The 24,023-nt window shown below is 42.5% G+C and overlaps 1 long non-coding RNA gene across 1 annotated transcript in view; it reads left to right on the top strand.

The window, feature by feature from the left end:
- The window catches only part of LOC116446810, a 242,120-nt gene that overhangs the window by 156,518 nt on the left and 61,579 nt on the right, over positions 1–24,023 (top strand). The gene's annotated exons all lie outside the window — the stretch shown is intronic.

The raw sequence follows: 24,023 nt of genomic DNA, 5'->3' as shown, positions 1-24,023 counted from the left end.
AGAAATGAAAGGGTTGGAGAGGGGTTAGATACAGAGCCATGCACTGGCAGGGGCTGTTCTGGAGAGGTTTGATATGTGCATCTGGGAAGGAATTCTGTGCAGCCAGAAATTAGGGGCTGGTGCTTGGGGCACGGTGCTCTCTTGGGCAGGGGAGTCAGTGGGGAGCTGGGCCCACAGAAAGAGGTGCTGTGTGGGAAGTTTCTTTTGTCACGGAGATTTTTGTGTCGATGCTTTATACTGGTACCTTATACCTGGTTTGAGAGTGGTTCAGGAGAGGTGAGGACTTCTTTGTTACCCAGGTCTTGATTCATGACAGTGTTCACTGTGTAGGCAGTTGCTGTTGCTTCCACAGGGACCAGAAATTGCATTTAGCACAAGGCAGGGGAAGCAGAGGGGATGTAAAACAGTTCGCGTTTGCCGGTCGTGGCGTGTGGAATAATCACAGCAGCCACCAGCTGGGAATGAGCCAAAAGCTGTGATGCAGCAAGGGCTGAGGTGCTCCTCAGCTGGCAAAGGCAAAACTGCAGCATCCCAGGATTCAGACAAAGCAAGATGAGGCTGGGAGGCTCAACTGCAGCCTGGCTGCCAGCACATTCCACCTTGGGTGCCACCTCAGACCCCTCAGCTGCTGTGGTTTGCCCTGTCCTGCTCAAGTTGTCCTTCATTTTCAGCATGTGCTGTAACTGTATTGAGATTTTACCAGGCAGAAAATGTAAAACTTTTTTAGGAGTTTAGCTTCTGTGAATTTGGGATGAAAAGACCCAAGAGTGCCAGGTAACGGTCAAGCAAGTTGTTCTCCAAAAAAGTGCATCTCCTAAAATCATGGAATTCCAGAGTGGTTTGGGTGGAAGGGACCATAAAGCCCATCTCGTTCCAGCCCCTGCCATGGGCAGGGACACCTTCCACTATCCCAGGGTGCTCCAAGATCCATCCAGCCTGGCCTTGGACACTTTCAAGCAACAGCTTCTCTGGACAACCTGTGCCAGAGCCTCAGAACTCTTCTGAGTGAAGAACTTCTCTCTAATTCCAAATCTAAATCTCTTTTTTAGTTTAAAATCATCCCCCTGACCTGTCACTATCTGCCTCTGGAAAAAGTCACTCTCCCTCTTTTTACTACATTCCTGTCACTGAGGTGTGAGGTCAGTGTCTCTTCTGATGTCTCTGCTTGGATCTTGAAGCACATCGAGATTTATTCACCAGCCTTCCCTCCCTGAGCCACAGGGTCCGGGTCACCATGTGGAGAAAATCAACTGGGGGAAAACATCAACTTCCCATTCTTCTGGAGGAAAAGACACCTCTTTCCACTGAGGCTGGACATCATTTCTTAGCAAGGCTTCTTTTCAAGAAAGTTTCTTTCTGTATGACGAATTTTTTTCTGTTTTTTAATTTTTTTTTCCCACACTGGTGGGGGGTGGGTGTTTAGCTTTTTTTGGGGTGTGTTTTTTGGTGAGGGTTGTTTGGGTTTTTTTGGCTGAACATTATGACACTCTTTTTTTGCTTGTAGGCTACTTCTGCAAACTCAAACTCAATTCACTCCCACAAAAAACTTATCACATCTCCTACCCTGCAGAAAAAAAAACGTGTTTCCCTCCATCATCTGGACAGGAAAACACAAAGATGACCGTGATGTTAAGTAAGACCTTTAAATCCTTTTAGATTTTGCTCTTGTCCTTGGCACGGTGAGTGAAGAAGCTCTGACACATTTATTACTTTTAATATGGGAGTAAGCAGAGAGAGACTGATGCCAATTACCCCTCTGTGGGGAAGAGCCTCTGCTGGGAGGCACCAAGAGCCCTGCTCTGACTCTGCTCTTCTTTAATGTGCTCTGGGAAATTGAATGTGAATTAGTGGGATGCAGTGTGCAGTCTGACTCTTCATTTCACCCGGCCTGCCTCTTGCAGCTCCACGTGATGTTCCTATCCCTGCCTGGGAGACATGGCTTACATAAAGAGACAATAGGGGAGCAAAAAGAGGAATTTGTGTGAGAATAGAAAACAGTGACAAAACTGTGTTAGATTAATTAGATATAAAGTGACATTAAATAGAATTCTTAAAGCAATCTTAAATTATGTTTTTCTGTAAGCATTGTGAAGGCGTGTTTTACCTTGTCAGCTCTGCTGCTTTAGGTCTTCCCCCAACTTCTCCCATGGGAGATGTTTCCCTTGTCCTGTGGAAGTCCATCTGACAGCAGATCTGAGCAGAGGCACGGTGTCTAACACCCCCCATCACCCTGGCACAGGGAGACACTGAACATAACGCAATCCCTGTTTGTTCACCAAGGAGGGATCAGGACTCCACGGGAAATCTGTTGGGGAGCTCTCATGTCTTCATATCAGCCATGTCCTGTAGAACGATGATTTTATCAATGATAAAAAAATCCTTTTGATCTGGCTGCCATAAGGAAGTGCTGGTTTGGGGTGGTTTTGGGCTGGGGAAGGGGCAGGCAAGTAAAATACTTCCACTTTTCCATGAAACGTTGTCACTGTGGTTAGGAACAGAGAGGATTTCTGTGCCTGTGCTGGTATCTTGTCGTGATAATTTGCAGGGAAGAGTGACAGTGTTTGTCAGTGAAAGGAAGAGGATTTCTGGCCAATTAAGAAGAAGTTATAAATGTTGGAAAAGTAAAGATGCTTGATTCTAGAAATGCTAGAATATTATGGTCCTTTGCCAATCTTTTAATATTAAGTGGACTGCAATTTGGGGAGAAAATATTTTTTATGGAGCAACCTCTTTGCTATTGTGTGTGTGTGTGACAATCATCTTAGTCCCGTGTGTAGATTTTCACGATGCATTTTGTTTCTGTAGAGGTCTGACAGAAAACTTGTATCTGAATTCAATTTTCTGCTAGGGAAAGTGAGCCACTTGTGTGTTTCAGGAAGACTTTGGATTGCTATCAAGATTTGTCCTAACCATAAACTACTAGGTTACCAAAAAACTCAGCTTGGAGTACAGTTCAATCTCAAGGTTAGGAAATGATCACAAGTACCAGTGACTACCTTTAATCACAGCTTAGTTTGCCAAGGAGAATTTCCTTGGTCCAATGTCTTCTGTACTGAATTATAGAAGATTATAGCTGGGATTTTTTTTTTTTAACTTTAGAAAAGTTTTGTTGTTATTTCCCAGCATAGAATGTTGTTAGCTACCTGGTAAGTATTGTCTGCAAGAAAATTCAAATCGTGTGTTGCAACAGTATTGGTTTTTCATGAGATCTTGTATCGTTAGACACGTTAGGCTTAGTTCTGTTAACTTAAAAAAAAAAAAGCCAACCCTGTTTAGAGGTCTGGAAATGAGGTTTTATGGAATGCTGTGAATTGTGGTTATGTGCAGACGCTCGGAGTGAGATTGTTTCTGAGGAGCTGAAGGAAAAAGTTGCAATATTTGAAGTTTATAAAAAGCTTCAGTTTGGAATGAAAACAGTCCTTTCCCTGCCTCTCGCCCTCCCCCTTGGTCTCCTCTTGGCACTGGGAGAATCCTTGTGCTGATGGAAGTCGGAAGGAGGAGCAGCTGGTCGTGCCAGGGAAGCCTAGCAGATGCAGTGTGAAGAACTTGCTCCCTTTTAATTAAAGTGAGGATTAGAATCAGCTTCTGGATGCCTCAGAAACCACCTTTTCCCTCTATCAGAAACGCATCTCTCCCCTTGTCTCATTCCCAGAAACCCAGGACTCAGGACAGCTGAGATTTCTGAAATTCTAAGATTAAGTTTATACTAAATTCTGCTCCTTTCCTGATACTCCTTGTCAAAATAGTCTTGCTCAGTCTTCAAACATCTCTTTGCTCAAATTGCCATTTTCTGAATCAGAGAACTCCTTGGATCACTGCTGAATTAAAGCTGGTTAAATTTCTCATTATGCACCATTTTCTGGTAAACACTTTTTATATTTGGGAACCATTCCTGATTTCTGTGAATGCCCAGATATTTTTAGATGCTTCACAAGCAGTAGCTGTAGGTGTTCACTTGTTTTCCATTTTGACTATTTCCAATTCAACCTTGGTTTTTAGTGTACACTATTGGTCTCCTAGGACATATGATATTTACCCCCTCTCTTCTTGATTAGATCATTGAAGCTTTTTTAAAGAGGGAAATAATTAATAGTTCTTGGTGAATAATCAAATAAAAAGGCAATTAATGAATAATGCACACCCTGCCCAAATTTTCAGACATTGATCATCTGTTAATTTTGTGCAATCCTTCGGATTCAGATATTTTTTCATTCATAAACTCGTGGTCACATGTATGCAGGGCTTGAATGACGCTGGGCAATGAATGACAGCAGAGAAAAATCAGGTTATTTCTTGCAGAAGAAAGAAAACCAACCCCAAATCACCCAAGTTTTTGGTTGTTCCAGCTCTTCTCTCTAGGCTTCAGTGACTCAGTTCTTCTATTCTCATCATCACCTCCAAGCAGGGACTAAACCAAGATGTTTTACAATGTGCTGTGCAGCCACTGGGCATTTCTGTGTGCTGTACCCAAGCTCCAGGAACTCTGTGGTTACTGGGAAATCTGGGAAACAGCAGTGGGCTGAGAGCTGCCTGGGAGCCTCTGACTGTGCCTTTGGTTAGCAGTCGTCTCCTTTGATGGATCACTGTTTTTGGTGGACTCTGGCTCTCTGCTTTGGGACACACACAGTTTTGGTGGTTGTTTTTTATTTGCTTTTAATTTCCTCTGATGTGCAGCAAGTTGGAGAGCTGGAAAGGCTTAAAAATCTCTCTTTGGCAAATGATGCCACTCGACATTTTTCACAATTAGCCCTGCAGGAGCTGAAGGGTTTAACTTTGCTCACTTGGCTCCACCTGGTTTCTCCCAGCTCTTGTCCTCAGGACTCCTTTTAACCTTAACTGTCTCAAAAGGTTGAAATTTGTCCTGTTAGCCATGGCTGGCTGAAATATCACTGAATTTAGGGATTTGGCCACCAAGGGGCCACAATCTCTGCCCAGCTCCTCGTACAGCACGTACATATGAAAAAATCAAAGCTTCCAAAAGGCTGAAATCGTCATTCTGCTGAAAAATGATCTGTCTGCAGGTAAACAAGATGGGAAATACTGACTGAAAGAGTCCTAGCCCAGTTCTACTCATCCTTCAGGCACTCAGTGCACAGCCCTGAGCCCTTAAACCAGATCATACCCAATTTTTCAAACTCTCTGCCTCTGAATTCACAACTTCATCTTGCTAAAGCTGTGTTGAGAAGCCACCTCTGCATCCAAGGACCAAAGTTTAGGCTTAGGCATCTGAATCTATCCCCAAACTCAGATTTTTGGGTGCTTTAATGGACCTGACTCCATATTTCTTGTTTGGGAGGAAAGATGCACTCTTCAATGATTTTGTGAAAAATACATTGCAAAACTTTAAAATCCAAATAAAATATACTTTGGAGCTTTATTATTTGTGACTACTGCACAGAGTTTGTTCATAGATTATAGTGAATTGTGAACAGAAGATTTAGAGGGTTTTATTTATCAAGCTCATCTAAATGAGCAATATTTTATTAACAGGATAAAAATATCATGAACAAGTAGATGAAGTTTGTTAATTTAAAAAATAATTTTAACATTGCCAGTGCTCTTCACTCATTCACTTCTGTTGGCATCAGGTGGAGTGTGTATTTATGTGAGTGTATGTACACATATGTAAAGCACACACACACGGATACATATGATAATTTTTTTTTTTTTTTAGCTGTTTTAGTTTTAATTCATAACTACTGAGCTCCAGTTTATTATAAGGTTCCTCAAGACAAACTGTTCCATTTCCTCTTATTATCCAGACAGAATGGTTTATGGTCAGCCTGGTCAGGATCAAATTCAAATGGCCTCAGAGTTCAAAGGGATGGTGATGACTTGAGCAAACCATTTTTGTAATCTGTAAATTCCATTTCTACAGAAAAAAAAAAAAAAAGAAAAAAGAAAAAAATTGGCTGGAGCTTGTAATGGCTATGGCAAGATTTTGCAAGGTCAAGAGAAAAGAGAGTGTTGTGTGTTTTGACTCTGTCTCAGGACAGAGTGCATATTTGATAGTGGGTTCATGCTATGCTGTTTGAAATGTTTTAAATTTTGGGGGTTTTTCCCCCCTTCTTATCAATTAATTTCTGTGTGTGTAGCTGGGACACTGCAGGCAGGGTGTAAAAGCCTTGATTTAAATCCCAGCACAGTAATTTGGGGTCTTTCCACTGGGTGAGGGTAGGGAGGCTCAGAGACAGGGAGGAGAAGGAGCTCTATTGAGGCTTTTTCTGGCTGGGCTCTTAGGTGAACGTACCCTTGTTGAGGAGCTGTGCCTGGGCAGGGCAGCAGTGGCCACTCCAACACCAGGAACTGGGACTGGGGACTTCTGTGCCTGTTCCTGCAGGAACAACTTAGTCTGTGTGGTGTGTGCATGCAAATGCATTGGTAAAAGTGATAAAAATCTGCTTTTATGGCTACCGACCCTTCTTCACACCCCTACCCCACAGTCTTACAGACTGTCTGTTCCCCTCTTCAAGTCCACCCCTCCCAAACCATTCTCCTGTACTCGCATGGGTTTTTTTCTGGAAAATGTGGGCATGGAGTGATAGGGCAATGTGAAATGGATTTAAGCTGACAGAGAGGGGGTTTAGGTTGGATCTATGGAAGAAATTCTTCCCTGTGAGAGTGGGGAGGCCCTGGCACAGGGTGCCCAGAGAAGCTGTGGCTGCCCCTGGATCCCTGGCAGTGTCCAAGGCCGGGTTGGACAGGGCTTGGGGCACCCTGGGAGAGTGGGAGGTGTCCCTGCCCATGGCAGGGGTGGGATGGGATGGCCTTTAAGGTCCCTTCTAATCCAAACCATTCCAGTTTCTATGACAAACAGGCCTGTATGGCTCTTACAGTCCTTCCCTTAAACACAGAGGAGAATTCTCTTTGCACTGCTTTAGGCCACAGGAATTCAAAATATGATATATTTTTTAATATATATGTGAATCAACACAGAGGCTGGAAGTTTGAGTCCCACAGCAGGACCTGAGCCTTTGAGGCTCAGGTGCAAAAGCAGAGCTGAAAATGTTGTGTATAGGGCAACAGACTCAAGTTTGGCAGAGACAGAGAGGTAAAAAGATGGAAAGTGAACATGGGAATCTACTGCTCATTGTGATAAAACACAGAACAAAAATAATTCAAGAGTTGAAATGCTTTTTTCTGTCCATTTTATTTTTTGGGAAAGGAGAGTGCAGGGTGAGCATTTTGAACATAACCTCCCAAAACCTGCTCTTGTCTCACTGGAGACACCTCCCTTCCTCTGTGTGTGTAGTTTATAGGAGCATCCCTTTTGAACTTGTCATGTTGATGGATGATTCCTGTTGTGTCCTATCAGATTGTACTGGGTATGTTGATATAAGATATTTTTCTGAAAGCAAATTGGATATCTTCTTAAGGTGGTTCTCACTCAGAGACCTTTTAAAACTTGCACAGTTAAATCACCTGTGATACTCACCTGTGATCTTAAACTTCTTTAGCAGGCACTGATTTATGAACTCAGCACTGTTAATAATAATGATCTATAAACCTGCAAAATTAGAGAAGCTTTGCAGTGCTAATATTGTTAGAAAAAATAAAAATGGAATTCCATAAGCAGTTTGTCTGACTAATTTCAGGTTTTCTTAGAAACTTTATAAATAACAGAAAAAAGGAAAAGATGTTCTCCTCTTGAAAAACTGCCTTTAACTACGAAACATTAGGCTGCAGTTGAAAGATGTTTCTGAGATTGCCAGGACCTCTAACGAATAGGATGTCACTGTAACTAATAATTATAAGTTTGTTTAGCTGAAGACATTTTTTTCTTTAAAAAAAAAAACCCAACCAAACTTACAAAAATCCCTTCAGCCCAAGATATTTTGCATTCCACTGGCAGGTTTTATGCATAGGGTTTGTGAAGCTCAGCATTTCTTGAGTTGTTAGACATCACCCAAATTCTGATCATATGAGTAAGGTGTCACCACGTGTGGCTTGAGCCTACTGAATCTAACATGAGCTGAGCTAATGGAAGTTGCCTTATCTCCATTTTTTCATCCTAGCACCAAATGACTGCATTAGGAATCTGCCCAAGATAAAAAAGTGTGAAATATGCCTTCTAATTTATAATGCAGATTTTTGCATAACAGGATCAAAACTGTTATCCTGTTGTGAATGTAACATCAGAGTAAAATAACAAGCATTTTACCAGTTAATATGCAAGCTAATCTGACAAAAGCATTTTTACATTCATTTACAGAGTGACTAGCACCCTAAAAAACTCCTGGGAGATAAAAGAAACAAACCGAAACAAAATAAAACTTTAATCATTTCCATAACAAAAATTAAACAACTGTGGTGTACATAGGGAGGTTTGGAAGGAAGAAGAAAAGGAAAAGGGATAAAGAAAGAAAGATGGCAAAAAAAACCCCCACTAAAATTCAACAAAGACCGTTGTGTCAAGAAAACAATGGTGAAAAATTGCTCATTTCTCTGGAGAACAATTGTAATGAGAATGAGAAACTGGTACTGAACCAATTCTCTTCTCAATCTTCAGATCGTAATCATGTGATCCTCTTAGGATGCCAGAATCTAGTTTTCCTAAAGGCCTGTATAAGCATGTTCAGTGTAAAATCTATCTAACCAGCAGGTGTCTTTTAACTTTATTTTGTCGTCAGCATCAAATAAAGATGAGAAGAATGGCACGAATGAGTTGATAAGTATTAAGAAAGCAGGTGAAAGGCAGGAGGATTGTGTCACAGTGAGGTTTCCAGCTTATCCACAGGCTGCAGCATTTAATTAGGGAGTTGGCCCAATCCATGTGTTGGGGGAAAACTGCTCATTCAAAGCACATCTTAATAAAGAATGACCAAAGATTAAATTGTATATATCAAACTTTGAATTTGGGATGCAGCATTGAGTCACAATGAGCTTAATGAATCAACTGCATGAAGGTCTGCAATGGGCAACTAAAAATATAACTGATGAGTTGCAAAGCAAATAGCTTAGCTTGGAGCATCAGGTCATTCTGATTATTTCAGGAGGAGGAGGATGGATCCACACAGAAAATTCTGGGCCATTTTTGCCTTGATGAGGGAAAGTGGAGGACAGTTTTTTTGTCCATTTTTCCAGCAGAAGGGGAAAAGAAAACCATGTTATTTTCCCTTTTTTTGCAGAATGTAGGACTGTTCCTCTCTATCTCCCCATTCCATTGGCAAGCTGGATACATTCATTGAGAATGTGAATCAATAAGGTGGATTTAAACACAATATTTGTTTTGGCTAATAACACAAAAGGCAACTATATTCCATGTAAAACTTGTAATGATTGTTAAAGCAGAAAAAAGGCCTTGGAATATAAACAGTATATATTAAAAGGAGATGGCAGGACATAAATATATAACTGGAACCATTACTGCCAAGTGTAACAGCAGGATAGAGCAGCTTCCTGTACAAATTGTTTCAAACTAGAGAAGTGCAAGGGTAGGGCTGTTTTATTCTAGGAAGCAGAATATTTTCCTTGGGTACTGGATATCTTTGGGTACTTGGATTTGAGAGGACTGAAGAGTTTCAGAATGAGAATAAAATCCATATGTTATCATGTCACCATAAAATAAAAGATGGGAATAACCATGTTTGAATGGCTGTGGTGGTAACCTCATGATCAGGATGGTGCAGTTGTAGAAGCAGGAGAAGGGAAAGGTTTTTCCACCCATCTCACTGGCCCTATCCTGGAAAATATTGGTTGGCAAATGTGCTGTGCTGATCAGTTCCCAGGAAAAGTTGATCATGATTAACATATGCAAAGTAACCGCAAAGCCAGTAACAGCAGAATGAAGGCTTTCCTTAAAAACACATTTAATAAAGATATTTCTGCTCCAACCACCACTTTGCATAAATATCCTCGGTCCTCTGGGGTATTTCTTGTGCTGGAGAGTGGCCAGTGCTGGGGAGCTCCGTGGGTGGGGGTGGGTCTGCTACTGAATGTGATCAATGAACTCAATTACGACCCTGTTGCAGAGACTTCCATCCTGAGCTCGCAGTGATACATAGTGCCCGCCATCCCTGACACTGCTCCCAAAATCTCTTCAATAAATAAGAGGATACTGGAGAGCTCTGACTTTGTTTCTTTTTTCTTTTTTTGCTTTTTTTCCCTTTTTTTTTTTCTTTTTTTTTTAACAGCTCTTCTGGGTCCCCAGTTGATTTTCTTCGCAAGGTTAGTTGCTAATACATTCCTAGCACCCATGCATTATTAATGCTCACCGCTCTCCAAGGTGGCAGTGACAAATAGGGAGCAAAATTCACTGACTAGTGGGGAATGTACTTTTTAGTCATGCTTGAATTTTTCAATCCATTCTGCTTGTTGAGGATTTTTCAGTGGAGGTACTGTAGCAAAATATTATTTTTTTTTTTTTTCTTCTTCAGCAAACCTAAGAAGCACTCCAGTAACCAGTGGAAAGCTTATGAGTCAGGGCTTTTCCCAGGAGGTTTTGAGGGGGAGTAGTGCAAAAGCTACCTTTGATGTTTGCAGTAGCATGGAAGTCATTGTTTTTCCTCCCATGTAGTAAGTGGCAGTTTTGACTGCAAATCGACTATGCATGCAGTCAAGTAAATTATAATATTTTAACTAGGCTGTGCATGCCAGCTGTAGCATTCCCAGAAATAATACCAAGTGTGTATCATGAGCAACATTGATTTTTAATGTGCAGATTTGTTTCTTCAGATATAAAACTCTATTAATTTTGCAATATAAAGAAGCAATCTGTGAAATACATTCTCAGACTGTTATTGGTTACTATAAATCCCACTAGTGGTACTAGCACACTTGTTTAATTCAGAATTACTTCATTTAAAGTATGATTTTGTGCATGTGGTGGAGGTGCTGGAGATTTGGCAAAGACCTCTTTAACATAACAAATAGCTGACAGTAAATATTAGGCTAATTCTTCCTAACATTTAATAGAGGGATAACTCAGTGGGCAGAATAATGAATTCCTTGCTAATGGCTGTACATAGGGGATTAACACCTTCGTGCAGCCATCCACAAATGCACTGAAAATATGAATGTATCTGTTTTGGAAGGGCTTGATATTGGTCCAGCTCTGAACCATAGGCAGCTTTGGAGCAAGATTTGCTTTAAGGTTCTGAGGGACCCTAAATCAAGAAGATCACTACCACTGTGTCTTGTTCAAGTGTTTTAGCTCTCCCATCTAGAGCCAAGGAAGACACAATGTAGTGCAGAGTCCACAGATCAAATTCTCATAGAATCATTGAATGGCTTGGATTGAAAGATCATCTTGTCCCAACCCCCTGCCATGGGCAGGGACACCTTCCACTGTCCCAGGGTGTTCCAAGCCTTGTCCAGCCTGGCCTTGGACACTTCCACGGATCCAGGGGCAGCCACAGCTTCTCTGGGCACCCTGTGCCAGGGCCTCCCCACACTCACAGACAAGAAATTCTTCCCAATATCAAATCTAAACCTGTCCTGTCTCACTTTGAAGCCATTCCCCCTTGTCCTGTTGATGCCTTTTCCTGGTCTTAAAATCAAGAGCCAAACACGGTTAGAAGGGAAAAAGGGATTTTACCTTGGTATTTATTTTAAGGATCCTTAGGTGCACACGTCCAGGTCGAATGCATTGAAATGCCCACCGCAATGCCTACCACACAAAAGATCTGGTATCACATTAGAGGTGTTACTAATTAGTATATCTATCAAAGATTCCCCAATGAGAGGCTCGAGTGAGCCCCCCTCCCCAAGGAGCCTTCCCCTGGATGGTTCTATCTTGGTTTACAGAATATGTTCTGGAGAGGACCTTGGGGTCTGGGGCACACTGATCCCTAGCTACGAAGCTTCTAAAATGTTTAGTCTCTTAGCTTGACAAACAAGTCCAAGAATGTAGGGAAAAAGCACTGAGAATACAGAAGTTGTAAAAAAGGTATAACGGGTATAAAAGAAAAGGCAAAAAATCTTCATGGCATCACTGTCACTCCAGGCCCTTGTAAATTGTCTCTCCCCACCTTTCCTGTTGGCTTCCTTCAGGTACTGGAAGGCTGCAGTTAAGTCACTTCAAAGCCTTCTCTTCTCCAGGCTGAACAATCCCAATTCTCTCAGCCTTTCTTCCCAGCAGAGCTGCTCCATCTCTCTGATCATCCTGGTGCCTCCTCTGGACTCGCTCCAACAGGATGTTTTCCTTCCTGTGTTGGGGACCCCAGAGCTGGATGCAGTACTCAAGGTGGGATGTCACCAGAGCAGAGAAGAGGGGCAGAATCACCTCCTTTTCAGTCCCTCACAAGCCAACTGTGTGGCTTTTTACATCACAAGAACTTCTAATTGGACAGGATTGGGATAAAAGAGCAACTGAATAACACCTGACATTCTGTGGTATTTGGCCAGATACACCATGTGAGGATTAGAATTCTTTTTCCCCCCTCTTTGATAAATGGAATATAAGAATTTATCAATCTTAGCGGTTCCTCCTCTTCCCTCCTCATCTGCAGTCTGGTTTGCAGTCTGACTTTCCCAGCTTGTGTGCTAGCCTAAAACTGACACCTGATTTATACGTGCAATCAGAATGAAGAGTAATGATTTGGGGATGAAAAGCAGGTCCAGGGGCCTTCAGTGATGCACTTGAGGCTACCGTGGCTTGGAGTTTGTCATCTGAGCCTCTGCACCTACACTGAGGGCAGCAACTCTGGGCTTATGCAAAGGAGAAGCTGTTCTGGTGGAAGTGGGAGCTGGAATAATGTCCCTTAGCAGAATGCATGGGGAACTGGAGACCAGTAATTCTGAAATAAGAGCAGGAAAGGGGTTATAATTTTTAGCACTGATTCACAAAGATGAAAATGTGAAAACCACGATGTTCTGCTATTCTTGCACATCAGCCTAAGCACAAACACATCCTCATACTTGTTGGAAAGGCTTTCTCCAAAGGGGATTTCTTTCCCGGCGCTCAGAAGGTTTCCCACGTTTCTTAGCCTGTTCTTCAGAGCTGTGTTCCTCCTGTGTTTCCCACTCTCCCAACTTCCACAGTGCCTCTCATCCCCACTCAAGCACTCTCCCCACCCTGTGACCTGTTGGCAGTACAGCAGTGACGTTGTGGGGAACCACAGCACATGGCTGAGGCTGGGAGGATGCATCAGGAGGCACCAAACACAGGGAGGACAACAGCAACCATGAAGGATATACTTGATTTCTGTATGGAATGAGGAAAATAAGGAATGAGGGGAAATTCCTGTACCTACCTGAAAAGCAATGTGGCTTTAAGATTTTCACTAAGTCTGGTGCCTTTTTGTTCTCTTCCTTCTCAAATGTTCAGTGCAAAGCCACTGTCACATTGAAACACAGTTTTGGGGACAGTGACAGCGCATCCTTTCCAGTCGTGATCCCAAATGAACAATTAAAAACTGTCAAAGCAAAATAAGCACCAGCATTTTGGTGAGCTGTGTGGCAGAGGAGCTGGTGAGGAACACAGTAAATAAGGAGGAGAGCAAAGGAAAACACAAAGTAAGAGTAGAAAGTGGAGATGACGGAGGCCAAGTGTGTGGAAATGAGGGGTGATAGCTCAGGGAACATCATACTGGAAAGGGATAGAAGTGTCAGAAAGGAACCAGAGAGCAGCAGATTGGCTTAAAAAAAAAAGTGTGTTCAGGAGATGTTGATGGAATCCATCCAACATCTGAACGACTCAATGAAGAGCAGACTGTTGAAACTAGATGAGACGCTAACTAATTTAGTTCAGGCTGTCAATAATTGAAATCAGAATGTTGCTGTATTCAATGCTAATATGAAGACTCTGATTTCAGAAGCTTAAGGTTTTAAGAACCTGGAATGAATCTGTGCCATCGTTTTCCAGTTGTTATTGTTCGGGAACTGTTGAAAGAAAGGTTATCAATTCAATGTTAGTGCTGTGGATAACTTCTACTATTTAAAGATGCTACTTGCATTTTTAAGCTATGACCTATGTTGTCTACTTCAGAGGGTGCTGTGTGTGGTGGGAAAGGGCACAGTTTAATTCTGGGATAGGCTGGCATGCTCCAACTCCTCAATTCCATAGCTTGCTGGTAGGAGGAGAAATAAAATTCAAAGTCCTGTCTTTGGCAAAGTCCCTTGCTGCTCCCTTCCAATCTGCAGTGTCAGAAAACTCAGATACTTAACGAATCTTCTCATGTCTGTTGGCTTCATTTAGCAAACGTCTGTTCAGTTATCGTGGATTAAAGGAAAATATTTATTTAAAAAAAAATTATTCATTTTGGAGATACAGCAAATATGAATTAAAGAGAATTTCAAAGAGGGATTTTTTTTTTTAAATTGTAATTTATATTACAGGGACATGAACTAATGTAACAGCAACAGAAAACAGTTTGTGGATGAGAGGTTCTAAAAGGGGGGGGGGAAATTTCCCCCAGGATAAATGGCTACCAATAAAGAATAAAAAGTAGACAGAAAACTTATTTAAGCCTCTGAGATATATGAGTAGTAAGCATAGAAAAATTAGTGTCCAGCCGTGAACATTACCCTGCCAGTTCAGCACAAATCTACGATTCTAATTATTCTATGAATCTAAGGATTCTGTGAATCACAGTGTAATTTTAAGGTATTGCTGTCAGTGCCTTCACAATACATGAATTCTCTCAATAATTCTACCAAGGCATGAGTCTAATTCCCTTTTCCTGTCTGTTAAAGCTGGATTAAGATTTCATAAGATATCACAGGTATAAGAAAAATTCAGAAAGAAAATAGTGAAAGTAGAAAGCACCAAGGGAAGGGAAAAACAAAGTGCCAAGGCCTGGATGGATTGGAAAACTCTTTTATTTTGTGACTTTTGGGCCATCTCACATAGCTTGACCATCCATTCTCCAGAGCCACTGGACTGTGACAGATCTCCGAGCAGTTGGAGCCTGGTGGCAATTTCTGGTCTGATGAAGTCAGCTTTTTTAGGGGGTTTTACTTACCTTGTAGGGAAATGTTTCACCCTCAGGTTTGCTCCCAGTTGGATGTCACGTTTCCCAGCAAAAAGTGAGGATCTGAATGTGCAGCAGCTTTTCCCGTTTACACAGAGCTGCGGGGATGTGTGTGGAGTTCATTAAAAGATCTGGAGAGCTAAAACATTTGAACAAGACACAATGGAAGTTGGAAAACAGGGGTTATGTGGAAATGAGCTGAAAAGCAAAGAGATCCCATTTCTGTTTGTTTCCTTGTTTTCAGAGTTGTGGGCTGCTGCTTTTGTCTTTCCTCTCTCCAAAGCATTCTGTCTCCACTCTGAAAATAGTGTTTTATCTCCCCAGTACTTACTGCTTTCAGTGCTTATTTTTCCATGTGCTTTCTGAGGGATCTCCCAGTGCTGATATTTTTCCAAGGTGTGCTACAAGCGCTCCGAGAGGGGATGAAGCCTCCCCGGGAGCTGCAGCTCTGTATAACTCATTCTTCAGGACACAACACGGGCAGGAAAAAGAAATATCCTTTGGAAAAATACAGGATGTGTTCAGTACTTCCACTTCTTCGTGGGTCTGCCGTGTGTTCCAGTGGGACCTGCTGTCACATTCCATATGCCAGGAATGGGGATGGTCTGCCTGGTGCCCGATGCCATCGGGGTTCTTCATGTCTCGTGTCACTCACAGCTCATTTGGAAGATCCAGGGTGCAGGCTGCTTTTTTTAAAATTTCTTTCAGTGTCTGAAAGCCTGATGTGTATTTTCTTCCAGGTAAATCAGTAAATTACAGAAATAAATAATATGTTCAGCCAAGATTAGGTTTAACTCATGAGTCAAACCCCTGCCAAAGCCTCACTAAGAAATGTGGGTTACAATGACAGGATGAGGAAAACCCCGGATCCAAACCACTTATTGGTTGACTCACCAGCACAGGAACACAACCCCTTTCTAGAAGACCTTATTTATACAAGAGGTGAGAGTTTAGAGACACAAAGGTCCCCCAGAAGACAAAACAAACCAAGGGAGGACAGGCAAAAGCCTGGCTCTGGTCAGCAGTAAGTACATCCTCTCACTTCCCGGAGAGTTTGTTTCTTTTTGCTTTTCCTTCTGTTGCTCTGGCCTAATCTCTGTTATGAAGAGCAATTTATCTTCCCCCTCTGTCTTCATCCCATCAGGGGGACAGGTGAAGGAGCTGCATTTCCAAAGGCAGCAGCGATGCGCACCATGGATCATAGGGCACGACCTATTCCCAGCCTGGAATTTCTCATTTTTACCAGCACATCCAGAGCTGCAGCCTTATTTTTCAAAGGCACTTTATGGTGCGCATACAATCATTTAAACAATTTATACTTAATTCAATTTTACATTGACAAATCTCTTGAAATCCTTTGTATTCATATATCAAAACAAGCTGCCAAAAAAAAAAAAAAGTCTATGCTATCAGCCAAAAAAATGTTATAGCTTCTAGTAGAAGATAATGCTTTATCCTCCAGAATTCTTGCAGTAAAAAATTTCAAATGCTCGTCTGTTGATGATCAGATTAAAAACTAAAATGGTATAGATTATTAAGAATTTTTTTAAGCATTGTTGTTTTTTTGGTGTTTGGTTTTTTTTTTTTTTTTTTAGGTACTGGTTTTTCTTACCAAACACTACACAGGTTTACTGAAAATTGCTACTTCTTAAACTCATCTGTTGTAGGCTGGACTTTAGATCTGTCTGTATTTGTCAAGTTTTATTGAGGAGATGTTGTACTGTTGATAGTTTAAGTATTACATGGTAAGACATCATTCTCAAAGTTAAATTTTTGCCTAGCAGGCACCATCAGTTCTCTCTTGCCCCATCTTAACATTTTTTACTGAAGGAACGTTCGATACTCATGAAAGGAATGTTGTTATAAAATCTCAAGTACCCAGATTAAAACCTTATTGCTGTTTCTAGAGGGGAAAAATAATTCTTGAAGGCTTCTTCAACCTTCAAGGTAGCGCAAACTTGTGTGGGTGCCTGGAGTGTGCGAGCTGATCATGGTGAATCCAAATTAAATTTCCATTTATGCCTCAGAGAACTTAGTGAAGACAAAAGACACGTTAACACGGGCCAGAAATCTGGCAGGCCAAGTTCCACTCGGGGGATATTTTTTTCAGATGTGGAATAGACTCCTGCAAACCAGGATTTATAGCAGAAATGCTGACAGACAGTATTGGTGATACTGTTCTAATTTATTTGTGTTGAATGGTTTTTTCATCTCTTTCCCTTTTAATGATCTAAGTCTTTTTGCATCTGGCAGTGAGTTTCCTCACTGTTTACCTTGCTTGCCAAGGCAGTATCATCCATCTATGACTATGCTTTTCTTGGTTTCTTGCTCTCTGTCTTTAATATTTTGAGCCAATTTTCCATTTATTCCAGGACTCCTGTACCTCTGATGTTGCCATTAACTTGTAAAGTGGAAGCCTGTCAAAAATGCTTTCAAGGTGCAATTTTTTTTTTTTTCATTATGAAATATGTGTTTGTGTTCTGGTACATTTTTTTATCATAAACATTGAAAAATCCTACATTTACTCTTAGTTGGCATTTGCCATAAAAAATATAATCCTGATTTCTTGGATGCTAAATGAGCATTTTGTGCTCATGTAACACCATCAGGCATTTCTGCCTCTTCCAGGGTGCTCAGGACCTCTTTGTGCTCACTTTACAAACCACAGGAGCACTGGAAAACACGGATAATCCAAGGGAGCGTGCTGGGAATTTGAATCCCATATATGTAGATTATAAAGTTAAAGTGATGATTATGTAATTCAGTGACATTTACATTTTTGGAACATAACCTCTGCCATCACACTTTGCAGTAGCAGTAATAAATCTGTGATCAGATGAATGGCAGTGGAGGAGAGGGTGGATCCATGGTTGTCTGGGCTTTTAAGAGTTGGAGGCAGGGAACGGGTTTTGGCTGGAATATAAGACAGCACCAGAATTTCTCCTTAGAAGCCCTCATGAAGAAGCATCGGGGGTTTTGGGGACATCATCCAGCCAAGGGGGAGACTGAGGACAAGACAAGTGAAGTTTTGGCTGCCCCTGGATCCCTGGAAGTGTTCAAGGCCAAGTTGGACAGGGCTCAGAGCAACCTGGGATAGTGGAAGGTGTCCCTGCCCTTGGGGTGGAACTGATGAGCTTTAAGGTCCCTTCCAACCCAAACCATTCCGTGATTCTGTGATTGTCTCTTGCCTCTCAAAGAGACATCCCCCACGCAATTCCCTGTTGGGATGGAGTTTGGGGTGGGGAACATGGAGCCCACAGCCCAAGTTGGAGACCTGCCACACCACATCCACCCAAGAAGGTGTTGGTAACTCACTGTCAGGTCATGTGCAGGACTTCTCCAGTCTTGTCCCTTTCCCAGTAGGGACATCTGGCCATGCCCAGCTTCTGGTGTGCTCAGAAATTTCTTACTTTTATTAAAATTTAATGAACAGCACTAAACGAAGATAAAAGCACAAATTACAGGTAGTTAAGAGGGTGGGTAACCTGCCTGAACAAGTCTCCTTGGTTTGGAGATTCTAGGACCAGAACTGAGATCAAGCATTTTAAATTGGCCTTTTTTCTGCTTTTAGTTTGCACAAATCATGTTTTCTTTTTCCTCCTGTTATTCTCAAGTGTTGGCCACTTCTGGTTGGACACAACTCTCCTAGACAAGCCCTTAATTTATCAGCTCATTCTCCCTGCTTCATTTAAATAAAGATTATAAAGGAAACTGTAATCCTACTGATTTGCAAATTGAACTGTTTTGTAGATGTTATTTAAACAGTGTCACTATGACTGTCTTTCATGAGAAACATGGTGCAGTGAGAGAGATCAAAGATTCATAAGGAAGCTCTTTTTTGAAAGCCGATGCTTCTGGCTTCTTTAACTAATTGAAAAATTTTCTTTACAAGAACAGACCTTCAAGCACTCTGGCTGCTGCCACGAGCCTTATCATTACAGAGTTGTTACTTCCTCCTTTAAGGGACTGAGCTGGAGATTAATGGAAGACTGTGCTGGCACTTTAGGATGAACTTTGTCTATTTTCAGTGCACCATACAAATCCTAACACACAGGTGATTATCAATGGCCTCAGATTGAAAATAAATGAGTGCCTCCCCTTTTTCTTTTGAGCTCAGAGCCAGAGCTTCATAATTTCACGGGAAGTCAGAGGATTGAACTGCATTTTCTCCTAACTGGGGATGAATTTAATGATGGTAAAAGAGAAGAATAGCAGCACTGGCTTGATTTTTGAGCTGAAAGCTGTGCATGCATGGGGGAGTTGCTCCTGGGCCTGCCTGGTCTGCCAGGGGACCAAGGTAAGAGAGATTCTGGTTCTGGCTTTGGCACAATTTGCCCATTAGAAAGGTGTTCAAAAAAGCTCTGATGTCTTAGAGCTGCAGCTGTGAGGCTGAAGTGCATTGAATGAAAGGTAGCATCCCTCTCGCTCTGCCACTGTAGACTTCACCGTAAGACAGTAATTAGGGTTGAATTTCTTTAGGCATGTGGCTTAATTTTTTGGGGTTTTTTCTGCATTGAAAGTCACACTTGCGCCTCAATGCTCCATGAGAGATGAGTGTAGCTGAGCCAAGTCTATCAGTCCCCAAACGTGTCTAGTGATTTTCTAAAACGAGAAAAGGGGTGGTAAATGATGCCTTTTTTAACAGAAAGCCAGTTTATATGTGGCCTGTGTATTTTAAGGGAAATTTACGAAGCAATGACTTAGGTTATAACCATGGAATCCTTCTGGCTTCAGCTGGCACGACACAGGCCATGAATATTAACAATCTATACTTCTATAGGTTAAATTTAGCTATAGGAACTCATCAGTATTTACGGATCAGATGCTGCCATCTGAAGTCAGGAAGAGTCCACGGCCACGAGTGAGAGGCTGCTTTGGCACTGAGTCTGAGCACTTTGGCTTGATCAGACAATAGCTCTGCATCTGAGTGCTGTCACTGCTCTGCAAAGTCTGAGCAGCAGCTTAGGTGCTAAAACCTGGCTGGTTCCTGATGGCCTGTGAACAGCCAGAACCCCTGCACTCCACGTGCTCCAGGATTTATCCTCCAAGGTGTCACACTCTCAGGGCTTACTGAGAAAAAAGAGAGAGAGAGAGAGAAAGATTCTGAGGTTAAAATGGAAACTTGGTATTATTATTAATTTAAACTTCAGTTGTCTGTATCTGACCTGGAATCCTGGAAGGAGCTGCACACAGCACAGCAGTCCCAGGCTGCATTTTTCTGAATTCAGCTTTGCACCACTGATGCACTTCAAACCTTTTGAAGTAGAACTGCCCAGGGTTTCTCCGTACTCTTCTGTGCAAACTGATTCCTGACCCCTTCCCCACCTTTTAGAGGGGGATTTAAGCTAAATTGGTCTCCTTCATTACCATCAGGTGAATGGTTTTTGAACTCCAGGCAAGAGTGGGCTCCATGATTAGAAATGTTGTAACTCTGCTCCTGCCAGGGGGGAGGCAGGCATGAGAAAACCCACATTTAACCCTCTGTGGTTTGCTTAATTGCACTGGAGAACTTGATTAGGCAAGTACAGTGTTCAGTGGAATTGGAGCGTTGTGCAATAGAAACTTGAGCGGTTTTCTCTGTAGTGGCACTTTTCTGTTTTCCTGGGAACAAAAGTGTGACATTAATAGCTGTGCTCAACAGAAGACTTGTGAGTGGGCCTCTCTGGCAAGAAAGAGCCACATATCTTGCATTACATGGTGTGCCAGCGAGGAAGGTATATGTAGCAGTAAGTTTATGTTGCACAAGTGAGGTTTTTATCTATTTATATCACCTCCTACATGAAGCTGCCGGGGCCAAACTCCCCTGCAGAGGCAGCCCTGGGCACCTCGCTATGCTCACAGAGAGGCAGAGCAGCCAGCAAGGGCAGAACATCTTTTTAATTCAAGAAATCCTGATTTCCATCGAGTTAACAAAGTAACTCGGAAGCCTGGAGTAGTAAATGAAACCAGACGCTTGAGTCAGGCAGAGGAGCTGGGATTTTTTTTTTTTTCTCCCCTGTGCTGTGACTGTAACTTTCCAATCCAATTAAAGATTGGAAACTTAAGCAGGGAATCATAATTGCAGCAAAGGAGGAAAAACATGATAGGCAAATTCCTGTCCTTCCTCCTTTGGGGAGGTCAGGGGCGAGGGAATGATGGGGCTGGATTTACCTTCTGCTCCAGCACCTCGCAGGGCTCAGCCTGACGGGCCCCACCTCAGTGGCTCCTCTGAGCTGTTCAACCTCTTGGTACCAAAGCTCTCAGAGGGGGCTAAAGCTAGGCTGATTTTTCTGCTCAGGAAGAGCTTTAAGATGCTCATTAGAAAGGTGTGATCATCCACACCGACAGCACGGGGCTGGGTTGAGCAGATGTCTCTCCCCAGTTGCCAGAATAGCAGCCTGCATGACAAGGGATCCAAGCACACCTTCCTGGGTTTACTGTCTGAGTAATTAACAATGCAGCACGAATCTCAACTCTGTCCTTCCTCCCAAGCTTGTTTCCCTCTGTATAACTTCATGTGCTGTGCCTGGTGCTGATAAGATTGCGGACCTGAACGAGTAGAAATAAAATTGCTGCTGGAAATATTTTGGTGACCTGGGATATCAAGAGATCTCCTTCCTGGCCCTGCTGATTAATGTTCAATTCCAAGGTGAAGGCCCTGGATGGCTGGCACTGCTGTCCCTGAGGGGGGAGGCAGAGATGGGCCATCCTCTGCCTCCCTCCCACTGTGGCATAGCTCTTTTCCCTAGTAAGAAAATACTCCCTTCTTAACAAGGGTGAAGGAAGACAGGTGCACTGGTCTGTGATGTTCCTTCCCCAAAGCAATCATAGAACAGGCCCATGGACTCATTAAGGTTTGAACAGATCTCCAAAATCATCAAATCCAACCCTTGACCAGTCAATTAAAGCAGTTTTTTGTGTGTCCAATGCTAATTCCTGTCCCTTCCTCCACCTCTAAGTCCCACTGCTCATGGGACTGTGCAATCACAGCATTCCCCACTTGTTACCTACATGTGCCAAGACAGAAAACCTTCATAAGATTCTCAATTGCCTCCAAAGTTTTTGCCAGCAGAGGTTTGTTTTGCAGATAAATGGTTGCTATACAGCTCATTCTCACAAATTACAGCTCCTGACTTCCTGCTTGGCTGGGAATGGGTGGAGGATCCCAGCTAAACTGATAATGAGATGCCAGTGGGTGGATGTGGAGGCAACATCTGCACCTCTGATCTCATGTGCTGATCTCGTGTACTGGCAGGGACGTGTATGACACTTTGTTATTCCAGAAGTATCTCGAGGACATAAAATTCCGACAGCTGGAACCTGGTCTGGAGCGTCTGCGTTGTAAAAGTGCAGCTACTCCAGGGCTTTCTGGCATTAACGGGACAGGGGAAAAAATGTCCTTATTTTATTTTTAATTCATTTAACTTAGGCTGCAGCATGGGTGTGAGCAATGCACGAAAAAGATGCAAGCATGTGCACACATACAAATATATATCTCCATATATTCTATATTTCACTCCAGCTGGATGGTTATAGACCATTACCTGAGAGTGAGACAAGCAAGAGTTTCCTTCATGTTGGATGAAAGACTATTCCACCTGGAACAAAAGCACTGCCAAAAAGGAAAACACACTCTCAGCCATGTGAGTTAGATGGCCACCATCCATGAGCATGGTTCAAGTGCTTTGCACTATTCCAACACCTGGAAAAGCAGCTTGAGAGTCTTCCTGCAGCCTAAAGGGAAGAAAAAACCCTTCGAGTGCCCAGGCATAGAAGAGCCTGGATTTCTGAAACAGAAATCTTGACAAAAGCACCTTCTATTTCTGTAAGGGGCAGAGTGAAAATGCAATAGATGTAATGCATCTTATTTTAGGAAGGTTTTCTGGGCCTTATTGCTCAATATTTACTTCAATAATCACTTTGGTGTAAAGCTGGCAGATTGACTGGGCACACGAAAGTAGCAGTGCAGGGGGTGTGTGAGCAGGAATGCTGACAGCAAAGTTCCTCAGGGATCTGAGGTGAGGCAGGTGGCATTTGAGGTTTTAATTATCTGGGCACTGCTGCAGGTATGTTTCCAAAAATCCCCAAAACTGAGAAAATAAAAGAATTAGGGAAATAAGGAGGACTATCTAAAGAAACATCTTTTGCTTCTGACATCCTTTAAAACCCTCACTACCTTCAGTTCTTCTCTTCAGCTTCCCTAACCAGCCCCTTGCACTGTGTAACTGGGAAAACACTGATGTCATTGGAAGCACTAACAGCAACAGTCATCATGCTGCAGTCCATACAAGCTGTTATGCTTTTTGTGCAGGCAGAGGCTTTAACCAGGAATTTCCACCTTTTGATTTCCCCTTTTTTTAAAATTTTCTTCTTTTTTTTACTGTTATTAGTTTTCCATATTGTGGAGGGATGGCTTCACAGAGGCTGTCAGAAGTGGAGCCTTGCCAAGCTTCCCTTCGTCCCTCCACCACCTTGGAGATCCAGGATTACAAGTGATGGGTGGGAAGGAGAAGGGAAAAGGGCTTCCAAGGGGAATAGCTGGGAGTATTGCTGCCTCTCACCAGGGAAAAAGGATTTGCCATGCTGAGAGGTGACAGCTCATGGCACACATGGGATGTTCCTGGATTTCCAAGATGGGAATCAGAAATCTGCCTTGACCCAAGCCCCTGGTATCTTCCAGCACGAGGGGGAAGGAGTTATTAACAGGAAAATACTCCCTGCAAATAGTTTACTCCTCTGGGTGCCAGTGGCAGATCCTGTGTGGGATTTTGTGCATGAGGTGGTGGTTTTATGATGGGGAAAAAAGAGAGAGTGATTTAAATATAGGTCACACTATGGAAGAGTCAGTTTTGCAAAACCTTTCTTAACCCACTGGGCTGGTTTTTGGTGATAAATGGTCTCAGCCCAGATTTGAAGGGGCACCTAAATGAGTGACTATTTTGGGACTCTGGACCAGGCAGATGGGAGGAGTGGGATCTGCTGCATCCAGGGGTTAAACCAGAAATGAACCTGACCCCATCAGTCTTAAACTGTTTCAGTTATGATTTAAAAGATTTCTTGTCCTTAACATCTCAAGACCCCAAAATACTTTCTTCTTAATTTACTATGAATTTAACTCAAATGAAGAGCCCA

Source organism: Corvus moneduloides, chromosome 7 (genome assembly GCF_009650955.1).
Source record: "Corvus moneduloides isolate bCorMon1 chromosome 7, bCorMon1.pri, whole genome shotgun sequence".
In the NCBI taxonomy this organism is placed as follows: domain Eukaryota; kingdom Metazoa; phylum Chordata; class Aves; order Passeriformes; family Corvidae; genus Corvus; species Corvus moneduloides.
This window is presented reverse-complemented; position numbering and strand designations above follow the sequence as displayed.